Source organism: Phocoena phocoena, chromosome 8, assembly GCF_963924675.1.
Source record: "Phocoena phocoena chromosome 8, mPhoPho1.1, whole genome shotgun sequence".
Taxonomy (NCBI): Eukaryota; Metazoa; Chordata; class Mammalia; order Artiodactyla; family Phocoenidae; genus Phocoena; species Phocoena phocoena.
The window spans coordinates 26,913,921-26,926,247 of record NC_089226.1 but is presented as its reverse complement, the minus strand read 5'-3'; positions in this window follow the sequence as shown (position 1 = coordinate 26,926,247).

Here is a 12,327-nt window from a genome sequence, read left to right as displayed (position 1 = left end):
CTGGTTTAGCCTCTTTACCTTTGTTCATGATGTTTCACTTGGACTACTTCCCACCCGCTTTCTACAACATACACACTTGGGGGATATCTACTAATTTTGAGGACATTGTTCAGCCCAGATATTAACCTTCTTAATGGAGATTTTTACTGACACATGTGTTGAATTGGTCGCTTTCTCTTTCTGTCCCAGTTGTAAAAGGCACAACATTCTGATGTAGCACCTATAAGATATTATTTGATTTATTTATTTACATTTCTTCCCTTTTGTAAGTTCCTAGGACGAGTACCTGAAATACAGTAGGCTCACTTTACTGGCACTTATTTAAAAGATAAGATGATAGTTTTCTAAGGCTTGCTTTGCCTCCTCCTGATCTAGGACTCTACAACTGGCATCAACAGAAAGAACTTCAGATAGTATTACTGGTTAAAGTGTTCTAGAAGTTTTTGCAAGTTACACATCACTTTCCCCTGCAAAATAATTCCATGTCTAGATACAAATAATTGAAGAGGAAATATCAGAACTAACAGGAAATTCGAAAGAAGCACTTACATCAAGAAACATTTGATAAAATTCAGACAATGTCATTAGGTGCTAGAGGGCATGTAAATAGTCCAAGGACTATTAACATGATCTTTAAGAAATTTTGCTGGAAATGATATGACTGGTAAGGGATTAATATCCAAAATATATAAACAACTCATATAACTCAATATTTAGAAAAACAAACAATCCAGTTTAAAAATGGGCAGAAGACCTGAATAGACATTTTCTCAAAAAAGACACATAGATGGCCAACAGACATGTGAAAAGATGCTCAGCATCCCTAATCATCAGAGAAATGCAAATCAACACCAAAAGCACAATGACATCACCTAACACCTGTCAGAATGGCTATCATCAAAAAGAACATAACAAATTTTGGCAAGAATGTGGAGAAAAGAGTACTTTTATACACTGTTGGTAGGAATGTAAATTGGTGCAGCCACTATGGAAAGCAGTATGGAGGATCCTCAAGAAACTAAAAATAGAACTACCATATGACCCAGCATTTCCACTCCTGGGTATATATCTGATGAAAATGAAAACATTAATTTAAAAAGATACATGCACCCCAATATTCTTAGCAGCATTATTTACAGTAGCCAAGATATGGAAGCAACCTAAGTGTCCATCAACAGATGAATGGGTAAAGAAGATGTATATATATGCAATGGAATACTACTCAGCCTTAAAAAAAGAATGAAATTTTGCCATTTGCAACAACATGAATGTATTTAGAGGGTATATGCTTAGTGAAATGTCAGAGAAAGACAAATACTGTATGATGTCACTTACATGTATAATCTAAAAAATAAACTAGTGAATATATCAGAAAAGATACGCAGGAGAGACTTCAAGATGGCGGAGGAGTAAGACGCGGAGATCACCTTACTCTCCACAAATACATCAGAAATACATCTACATGTGGAACAACTCCTACAGAACACCTACTGAATGCTGGCAGAAGACCTCATACTTCCCAAAAGGCAAGAAATGGAGCTGTGAAGGAGGAAAGTTTTCCACATACTAGGAAGCCCCTTCGCTGGCGGAGACTGAGGGGGGCGGAGGGGGAAGCTTCAGAGCCACGGAGGAGAGTGCAGCCACAGGGGTGCGGAGGGCAAAGCAGAGAGATTCCCGCACAGAGGATCGGTGCCGACCAGCACTCACCAGCCTGAGAGGCTTGGGCAAGTGGGGGCTGCGAGGTGAGGCTCCAGCTTCGGAGGTCAGATCCCAGGGATAGGACTGGGGTTGGCTGCGTGAACACAGCCTGAAGGGGGTTAGTGCGCCACAGCTAGCCGGGAGGGAGTGCGGGAAAAAGTCTGGACCTGCCAAAGAGGCAAGAGACCATTGTTTTGGGGTGTGCGAGGAGAGGGGATTCAGAGCACCGCTAAACAAGCTCCAGAGATGGGTACGAGCCACGGCTATCAGCGCAGACAGCAGAGACGGGCATGAAACGCAAAGGCTGCTGTTGCAGCCACCAAGAAGCCTGTGTGTAAGCACAGGTCACTATCCATACCTCCCGTCCTAGGAGCCTGTGCAGCCCGCCACTGCTAGGGTCCCGTGATCCAGGAACAACTTCCCCGGGAGAACACACGGTGCGCCTAAGGCTGGTGCAACGTCACGCTGGCCTCTGCAGGCACAGGCTTGCCCGCATTCCGTACCCCTCCCTCCCCCTGGCCTGAGTGAGCCAGAGCCCCCTAATCAGCTGCTCCTTTAACCCCATCCTGTCTGAGCAAAGAACAGATGCCCTCAGGCGACCTACATGCAGGGGCGGGGCCAAATCCAAAGCTGAACCCCAGGAGCTGTGCGAACAAAGAAAAGAAAGGGAAATTTCTCCCAGGAGCCTCAGGAGCAATGAGGAGTTTATTTTTGTATACGGTGTGAGAAAATGTTCTAATTTCGTTGCTCCTCATTGCTATTAAGGTTTATTAACATGATTATATGACAAAGGAAGTTTCCAACACAACTGGTTTAAATATCTGTACTCTAGGTACATAAATACTAAGATGGCTGGCAGACGTATAAAAGCTGCAATGGTGTTTTTTCTTAGAAAGCCAGGTTTGAGACTAATCCTACTGAAAAATGAGCCTTTGTCATCATCATAGTTGTTAACATTTAGTGAGCACTCTGTATGTGTCCATGTCCTATACTAAACGTTTTTCATACATTATCTCACTTAATTTTCACAATACTAAGGTAGATATTCTAAATGCCTCTGTTTAATGTCCCTATTCTGCACATGAAAGAACTGAGGCATGGAGAGGATATGCAAGGCTAACACATTGCCCATCTCCAGGGGACACACATCCTAGCCTAAGAGACAGAGACCGCATCCCTCAGAGCTGAGCAGTTCACACTTTGCACAGTTATCACATGCTGGTAACATGCAAGACTAACACTGCGGACATCCATATATTTCTGACTCTAGAGACTGCTAAATAGAATTGGAGCTGTGGGCCCAGCTGGAAGGAACAAGTATAGTGTTTAATACTGGAAGACAGAAAAGTGACTCCTGTTAACAGGTCTCAAACTGGAATCTGAAGGGAACATGTATTATCTCAGGATCTTCTGATCTGAGAGTGAAAATAATCACCACCATTTCTCTGTGATGCAGGCAGCTGGTAAGGTATTCAGAAATTTTATAACAGCCTTCAAAGTTGTAATACAGACAAGGACTGTAATCTAGGTATAAATGTTATAATAAGTTCCTTTAATAAATTCTGAGTTCATGACAAACATGACTTATGCTTAATTCTATATTATTAAGGGAAAAGTCTAGAGAATCTCCCATGTTGTTTTCTTAACAATGACACACATTGAGATTATTAATTTACATACTTTATTTCAGCATTTTTAGTATGTTTCTATTGAACCTTAAGTTGACTGGAAGCATGCAATGAGTGTGTTCTTATAATTTATTCCATTACATTTCCTGATTAGCTGTCTAAATCTTTGGTCTTTTGACTTTCACATTAAACAGAATAGTCTACACATTGCTATAACAGCATTCTTTGTCTTTCAAAGCTAAGAATAAACAACACTCTGGCATTTTAATTAGCTGCTTCTCTTTCAGCAACAATCTAGCAAAACTGAATTATAGATGACAGATTGATGTGACTTCAGACATCACCATCCATCTAATTGCATCACAATAGACAACACAGGAACGCAGGATGAGAACAAATGTTGTTCACTTTTTATTTTTCCTTAAACTCTACCTTGCTATTCTTTCTCTACAGCTATTCCAGTTCACTCAATGGCTTTCTATCCTTTCAGCAGTACAATGATGCCTGTCAACAGAGTACCTGCTATCTTAATACATAGCTATTTTCTAAAACATTGCTATTAGAAGATGAGATAATGAGATAATAACAATACAGTTTTCCCAGCCTCTCCCTCTCTCTTCTTTGTCTCCTACCCCTGACAGCTGGGTGCTCAGGGTACTGGGTCTGGGCTTCCCAGTACCCTGAGGAACTTGGGGTACCCATGAACTTGGGGCCAGGTGACACTACTGTCTCTCAGAGAATGGAGCTGAATAGAGAAATTCACAGGCTGCCACCTTGGTCAACCTCTGTCAAATGTGGGTAGACCATCCAATTGGGTTGTTGATCCAAGAAGTCTAAGCAGAGAGGGAGAATCTAGGTGGGAAACAGTACGTTGAAATAACAAAGAAACGAGGTAAATGCTAGAGAATTTGAAGCAAATGTGTGGGCCAGATCCAGGAATTACTGAAACCTTGCTGTGATAGGCTTATACTACAATGACAGGCAAGACGTGATTCCTATCCTCAGAAGAGCTCAGATAACAACTACAATATAGAGTGATGTGTTAGAACAGAAGTTTGCACAGGTACTGTAAAGGAAATTAAACTACTTGAGGTAGTGAGGCAGGAGATAGGTGGGCTCCAGGTTAGGCATTCACAACTGGCCTCCTGTTTACATTTCTTGGGGCAGGAAAAAGGTGGGCTTCAGGCCGGACACTTAAAACTAGCCTCCTGTTTGCATTTCCTGAGACAGGAGATCGGTGGGCTCCAGGTTAGGCATTTCCAATCAGCCTCCTGTTTGCTCTTTAAAATAGAAATAACAACAGACACAGGGTAGATAGCCAGGCTTTGTCTCCTGAGGACACTTTAAAATAACAGTCCTGGCAGGGACAGAGACGGGCTAAACCCTGTTTGAGTAAAGGATCAAGAAGTTACATATTTCCCCTCCTTAGGGCAACGGAGACACTACACATGCGCAGAAATTCTCTTCAGGGGTCAAAAGGCAGGGGACACCAGACCATAATGAGTCTTGCCATTCCCCACCTACCCCAGACACGTGTGCACTGAAATCCATCTTGGCTGAGGGGTGCATTCGCACCTAAGGGAAGGCCCTGAGACAAATTAGCCAGGGGGGAAAAGCAAGACAATTGGCGAGAGGGAAGACAAAGGCCCAGAAAACTGCCCCCTTATAAATGATTTAAACTTCCCAAAGGCATGACTCTCATGACTCTTGCTGAGTTTGCCTGTTTGTCTTTCCCATGTACTCTGCTTTTCCAATAAATGCTTTACTTTTCTCTTTACCTTCCACCTCCTCATCAGAATTTTCTTGTCAAGGCAGGCAATGACTGGGGATTTAGGCTCTAGCTGCTGGCCTTCATGGTCTAGCAGTTAGGACTCCTGGTTTTACCCAGGTGACCAGGGTTCAATTCCTGTTCAGGGAACGAAGATCTCGCTTCCAGCTGCTGCTCACTGCAAGCTACTGCTCACTGCTGTGTGCATCCAAAATCAGTAGGTGGGGGCAGGAGGAAGATCAGCAGCCCTGTAACAGGGAAGAAGAGTGGGAACTGAGCCTAGAAGAGTAAATGGGATTAAAATAAGGGAGAACACTCCAAACAGAGAAAAGCTAGTGCAAATTCGCCAAGTTGTCATATAGCAAATGGAGAAGACAAAGATTTTAGAATGGCTGTAATGCAGGGGGAGAATGGAGGAGATCCAAGAACTGATACCGGTGAGGTGGGAAGGAGTCAGGGCATAAAGGGACATCTATTCTATACTCACAATTTAGGACTTTGTCTGTGGGTAATGGGGATCATTAAAGATTTTAAGGTAGGGTACAGAGATTAGCACATTCGTTATTTAGAAAGACCACTTTGGCACTCATGTAGAAGATGCCTTAGAAGGACCTGACATAAGAAAAGAGATTAATTTATAGGCATTTGCAATATAGTCTATTCAAGATATGAAAAGGAGCAATGAAATTAGAACATTTTCTTACACCATAAATGCAAAATGGATTAAAGACCAGAAACCATAAAATAACTAGAAGAAGACATAGGCAGAACACTCTTTGACATAAATTGTAGCAATATTTTTTTTTAATCTGTCTCCTAAGGGAAAGGAAACAAAAGCAAAAATAAACAAATGGGACCTAATTAAAAGCTTTGGCACAACAATGGAAACCACTGACAAAACGACAACCTACAGAATGGGAGAAAATATTTGCAAATGATATTTTGGGTAATATCTAAAAAATATAAACAACTCAATATCGAAAAAAGCCAATTTTAAAATGGAGAGAACAACTGAATAGACATATTTCCAAAGAGGAAATGAAGATGGCCAACAGGCATATGAAAAGATGCTCAACATCACCAGTCATCAGGGAAATGTAAATCAAAACTAAAACCACCATGAGATATCACCTCACACCTTCAGAATGGCTATGAGCAAAAAGACCACAAATAACAAATGTTGGTGATGACGTGGAGAAAAGGGAACCCTTGTACACTGTTGGTAGGAATGTAAATTGATGCAGCCACTATGGAAAACGGTATGGAGGTTCCTCAAAAAACTAAAAATAGAACTACACATGATTCAGCCATTCCATTCTTGGGTATACGTCCGAAGAAAACACTAATTCGAAAAGATATATGCACCACAGTGTTCCTAGCAGCATTATTTACAGTAGCCAAGATATGGAAGCAACCTAAGTGTCCATCAACAGATGAATGGATAAAGAAGATGTGGTATAAACATATACAATGGAATGCCACTCAGCCATTAAGAAGAATGAAATTTTGCCATTTGCAACAACATGAATGGACCTGGAGGGTATTATACTTAGTGAAACAAGTCAGATGGAGAAAGACAAATACAAATACTGTATGTTATCATTTATATGTGGAACCTAAAAAATAAAATGAATGAATATAACAACACAAAAATCTTCATTCTGCAATAGGGGAGTAAATAAATTATGATTCATAAAATAGTTATAAGTAGTCTTTAAAGACATTGGAAATAATATAATAATATTAGTATTAATAATAATATAACATTACAGTTTTAAAAGTACACAAAATACATATGCAGAATAAACTAATCTCTCCCACATTAAAAGATGTGTACATATTGGACCTTGAAGATGGCGGAAGAGTAAGACGCGGAGATCGCCTTCCTCCCCATGGATACACCAGAAATACATCCACACGTGGAACAACTCCTACAGAACACCTACTGAAGGCTGGCAGAAGACCTCAGACCTCCCAAAAGGCAAGAAACTCCCCACGTAACTGGGTAGGGCAAAAGAAAAAACAGAGACAAAAGAATAAGGACAGCACCTGCACCAGTGGGAGGGAGCTGTGAAGGAGGAAAAGTTTCCACACACTAGGAAGCCCCTCCACGGGCGGAGACTGCGGGAGGCAGAGGGGGGAGTTTCGGGACCGCGGAGTAGTGCACAGCGACGGGTGCGGAGGGCAAAGCGGGGAGATTCCTGCACAGACGATCGGTGCTGACCGGCACTCACCAGCCCGAGTGGCTTGTCTGCTCACCCGCCGGGGCGTGCGGGGCTGCGAGCTGAGGCTCGGGTTTTGGTTTTGGACGGAGCTCAGGGAGAGGACTGGGGTTGGCGGCTTGAACATAGCCTGAAGGGGTTAGTGCACCACGACTAGCCGGGAGGGAGTTCGGGGAAAAGCCTGCACCGGCCGAAGAGGCAAGAGACTTTTTCTTCCCTCTTTGTTTCCTGGTGCGCGAGGAAAGGGGTTTAAGAGCGCTGCTTAAAGGAACTCCAGAGACGGGCGCGAGCCGCGGCTAAAAGCGCGAACCCCAGAGACGGGCGCGAGCCGTGGCTGAGGGCGCGAGCCCCCGAGACGGGCGCGAGCCGCGGCTGAAAGCGCAAACCCCAGAGACGGGCGCGAGCCGCGGCTAAAACCGCGGACCCCAGAGACGGGCGGGAGACGCTAAGGCTGCTGCTGCCGCCACCAAGGGGCCTGTGTGCGAGCACAGGTCACTCTCCACACCCCTCTTCCGCGGAGCCTGTGCAGCCCGCCACTGCCAGGTTCCCGGGATCCAGGGACAACTTCCCCGGGAGTACGCACGGCGGGTCTCAGGCTGGTGCAACATCACGCCGGCCTCTGCCGCAACGTCACGCTGCCTCTGCAGCCGCAGGCCCGCCCCGCACGTAGTGCCCCTCCTACCCCCATCCCCCAACCCCCGGCCTGAGTGAGCCGGAGGCCCCAAATCAGCGGCTCCTTTAACCCCGTCCTGTCTGAGCGAAAAAACAGACGCCCTCCAGCGACCTACAGGCAGAGGCAGGGCCAAATCCAAAGCTGAGCTCCTGTGAGCTGTGAGAACAAAGAAGAGAAAGGGAAATCTCTCCCAGCAGCCACAGAAGCAGCGGATTAAAGCTCCACAATCAACTTGATATACCCTGCATCTGTGGAATACCTGAATACACAAGGAATGATCCCAAATTGAAGAGGTGGAATTTAGGAGCGAGATCTATGATTTTTTTCCCTTTTCCTCTTTTTGTGAATGTGTACGTGTATGCTTCTGTGTGAGATCCTGTCTGTATACTCTTGCTTCCACCATTTGTCCTAGGGCTCTATCCGTCCATGACTTTTTTTTAAAAATTCTTTTTCTTAATAATTAAGTTTAATTGTAATAACTTTATTATACTTTACCTTCGTTCTTTCTTTCCTTCCTTCCTTCCCTCCTTTAGACAACGAATCACCCCAAATTGAGGAGGTGGTCTCAGGGAGCAGGATTTATGATTTTTCCCCCTTTACCTCTTTTTGTGAAGGTGTATGTGTATGCTTCTGTGTAAGATTTTCTCTGTATAGCTTTGCTTCCAACATTTGTCCTAAGGTTCTATCCGTCCCTTTTTTTTTTTTCCTAAATATTTTTTAATTCAATAACTATATTATACTTTATTTTATTTTTACTGTATCAGCTTTCTTTCTGTCTTTTTTCCTTCTTTCCCTCCTTCCTTCCTTCCTCCCTCCCTCCCTCCCTCCCTCCTTTCTTTCCTTCTTTGCTTCTTTCTTCCTTCCTTCCTTTCCTCCTTTCCTTCTTTCTTTACTCATACTTCTACTAATTCTCCCTACTTTTTCTCCCTTTTATTCTGAGCTGTGTGGATGAAAGGCTCTTGGTGCTCCAGACAGGAGTCAGGGCTCTGCCTCTGAGGTAGGAGAGCCAACTTCAGGACACTGGTCAACAAGAGACCTCCCAGCTCCACATAATATTAAACGGCAGAAATCTCCCAGAGACCTCCATCTTAACACCAGCACCCAGCTTCACTCAACGACCAGCAAGCCACAGTGCTGGACAACCTATGCCAAACAACTAGCAAAACAGGAACACAACCCCACCCATTAGCAGAGAGGCTGCCTAAAATCATAATAAGGCCACAGACACCCCAAAACACACCACCAGACGTGAACCTGCCCACTAGAGAGACAAGATCCAGCCTCATCCAGCACAACACAGGCACTAGTCCCCTCCACCAGGAAGCCTACACAACCCACTGAAACAACCTTAGCCACTGGAGACAGACATCAAAAACAACGGGAACTACGAAAGTGCAGCCTGCAAAAAGGAGACCCCAAACACAGTAAGATAAGCAAAATGAGAAGACAGAAAAACACACAGCAGATGAAGGAGCAAGATAAAAACCCACCAGACCTAACAAATGAAGAGGAAATAGGCAATCTACCTGAAAAAGAATTCAGAATAATGATAGTAAGGATGATCCGAAATCTTGGAAGTAGAATGGACAAAATGCAAGAAACAGTTAACAAGGACCTACAAGAACTAAAGATGAAACAAGCAACGATGAACAATGCAATAAATGAAATTAAAATCACTCTAGATAGGATCAATAGCAGAATAACTGAGGCAGAAGAACGGATAAGTGACCTGGAAGATAAAGTAGTGGAAATAACTACTGCAGAGCAGAATAAAGAAAAAAGAATGAAAAGAACTGAGGACAGTCTCAGAGACCTCTGGGACAACATGAAACGCACCAACATTCGAATTATAGGGGTTCCAGAAGAAGAAGACAGAAAGAAAGGGACTGAGAAAATATTTGAAGAGATTATAGTTGAAAACTTCCCTAATATGGGAAAGGAAATAGTTCATCAAGTCCAGGAAGCACAGAGGGTCCCATACAGGATAAATACAAGGAGAAACACGCCAAGACACATATTAATCAAACTGTCAAAAATTAAATACAAAGAAAGCATATTAAAAGCAGCAAGGGAAAAACAACAAATAACACACAAGGGAATCCCCATAAGGTTAACAGCTGATCTCTCAGCAGAAACCCTACAAGCCAGAAGGGAGTGGCAGGACATACTGAAAGTGATGAAGGAGAATAGCCTGCAACCAAGACTACTCTACCCAGCAAGGATCTCATTCACATTTGATGGAGAAATTAAAACCTTTACAGACAAGCAAAAGCTGAGAGAGTTCAGCACCACCAAACCAGCTTTACAACAAATGCTAAAGGAACTTCTCTAGACACGAAACACAAGAGAAGGAAATGACCTATAGTAGCGAACCCAAAACAATATATAAAATGGAAATAGGAACATACATATCGATAATTACCTTAAATGTAAATGGACTAAATGCTCCCACCAAAAGACACAGATTGGCTGAATGGATACAAAAACAAGACCCTTATATATGCTGTCTACAAGAGACCCACTTCAGAACTAGATACACATACAGACTGAAAGTAAGGGGATGGAAAAAGATATTCCATGCAAATGGAAACCAAAAGAAAGCTGGAGTAGCAATTCTCATATCAGACAAAATAGACTTTAAAATAAGGACTATTAAAAGGGACAAAGAAGGACACTACATAATGATCAAGGGATCGATCCAAGAAGAAGATATAACAATTGTAAATATTTATGCACCCAACATAGGAGCACCTCAATACATAAGGCAAATACTAACAACCATAAAAGGGGAGATCAACAGTAACACATTCATAGTAGGGGACTTTAACACCCCACTTTCACCCATGGACAGATCATCCAAAATGAAAATAAATAAGGAAACACAAGCTTTAAATGATACATTAAACAAGATGGACTTAATTGATATTTATAGGACACTCCATCCAAAAACAACAGAATACACATTTTTCTCAAGTGCTCATGGAACATTCTCCAGGATAGATCATATCTTGGGTCACAAATCAAGCCTTGGTAAATTTAAGAAAACTGAAATTGTATCAAGTATCTTTTCCGACCACAACGCCATGAGACTAGATATCAATTACAGGAAAAGATCTTTAAAAAATACAAACACATGGAGGCTAAACAATACACTACTTAATAATGAAGTGATCACTGAAGAAATCAAAGAGGAAATAAAAAATACCTAGAAACAAATGACAGTGGAGACACAACGACCCAAAACCTATGGGATGCAGCAAAAGCAGTTCTAAGGGGGAAGTTTATAGCAATACAAGCCCACTTTAAGAAGCAGGAAACATCTCGAATAAACAACCTAACCTTGCACCTCAAGCAATTAGAGAAAGAAGAACAAAAAAACCCCAAAGCTAGCAGAAGGAAAGAAATCATAAAAATCAGATCAGAAATAAATGAAAAAGAAATGAAGGAAACAATAGCAAAGATCAATAAAACTAAAAGCTGGTTCTTTGAGAAGATAAACAAAATAGATAAACCACTAGCCAGACTCATCAAGAAAAAAAGGGAGAAGACTCAAATCAATAGAATTAGAAATGAAAAAGGAGAAGTAACAACTGACACTGCAGAAATAAAAAAAATCATGAGAGATTACTACAAGCAACTCTATGCCAATAAAATGGACAATCTGAAAGAAATGGACAAATTCTTAGAAATGCACAACCTGCCAAGACTGAATCAGGAAGAAATAGAAAATATGAACAGACCAATCACAAGCACTGAAATTGAAACTGTGATTAAAAACCTTCCAACAAACAAAAGCCCAGGACCAGATGGCTTCACAGGTGAATTCTATCAAACGTTTAGAGAAGAGCTAACACCTATCCTTCTCAAACTCTTCCAAAATATAGCAGAGGGAGGAACACTCCCAAATTCCTTCTACGAGGCCACCATCACCTTGATACCAAAACCAGACAAGGATGTCACAAAGAAAGAAAACTACAGGCCAATATCACTGATGAACATAGATGCAAAAATCCTCAACAAAATACTAGCAAACAGAATCCAACAGCACATTAAAAGGATCATACACCATGATCAAGTGGGGTTTATTCCAGGAATGCAAGGATTCTTCAATATACGCAAATCTATCAATGTGATAAACCATATTAACAAATTGAAGGAGAAAAACCATATGATCATCTCAATCGATGCAGAGAAAGCTTTCGACAAAATTCAACACCCATTTATGATAAAAACCCTCCAGAAAGTAGGCATAGAGGGAACTTTCCTAAACATAATAAAAGCCATATATGACAAGCCCACAGCAAACATCATCCTCAATGGTGAAAAACTGAAAGCATT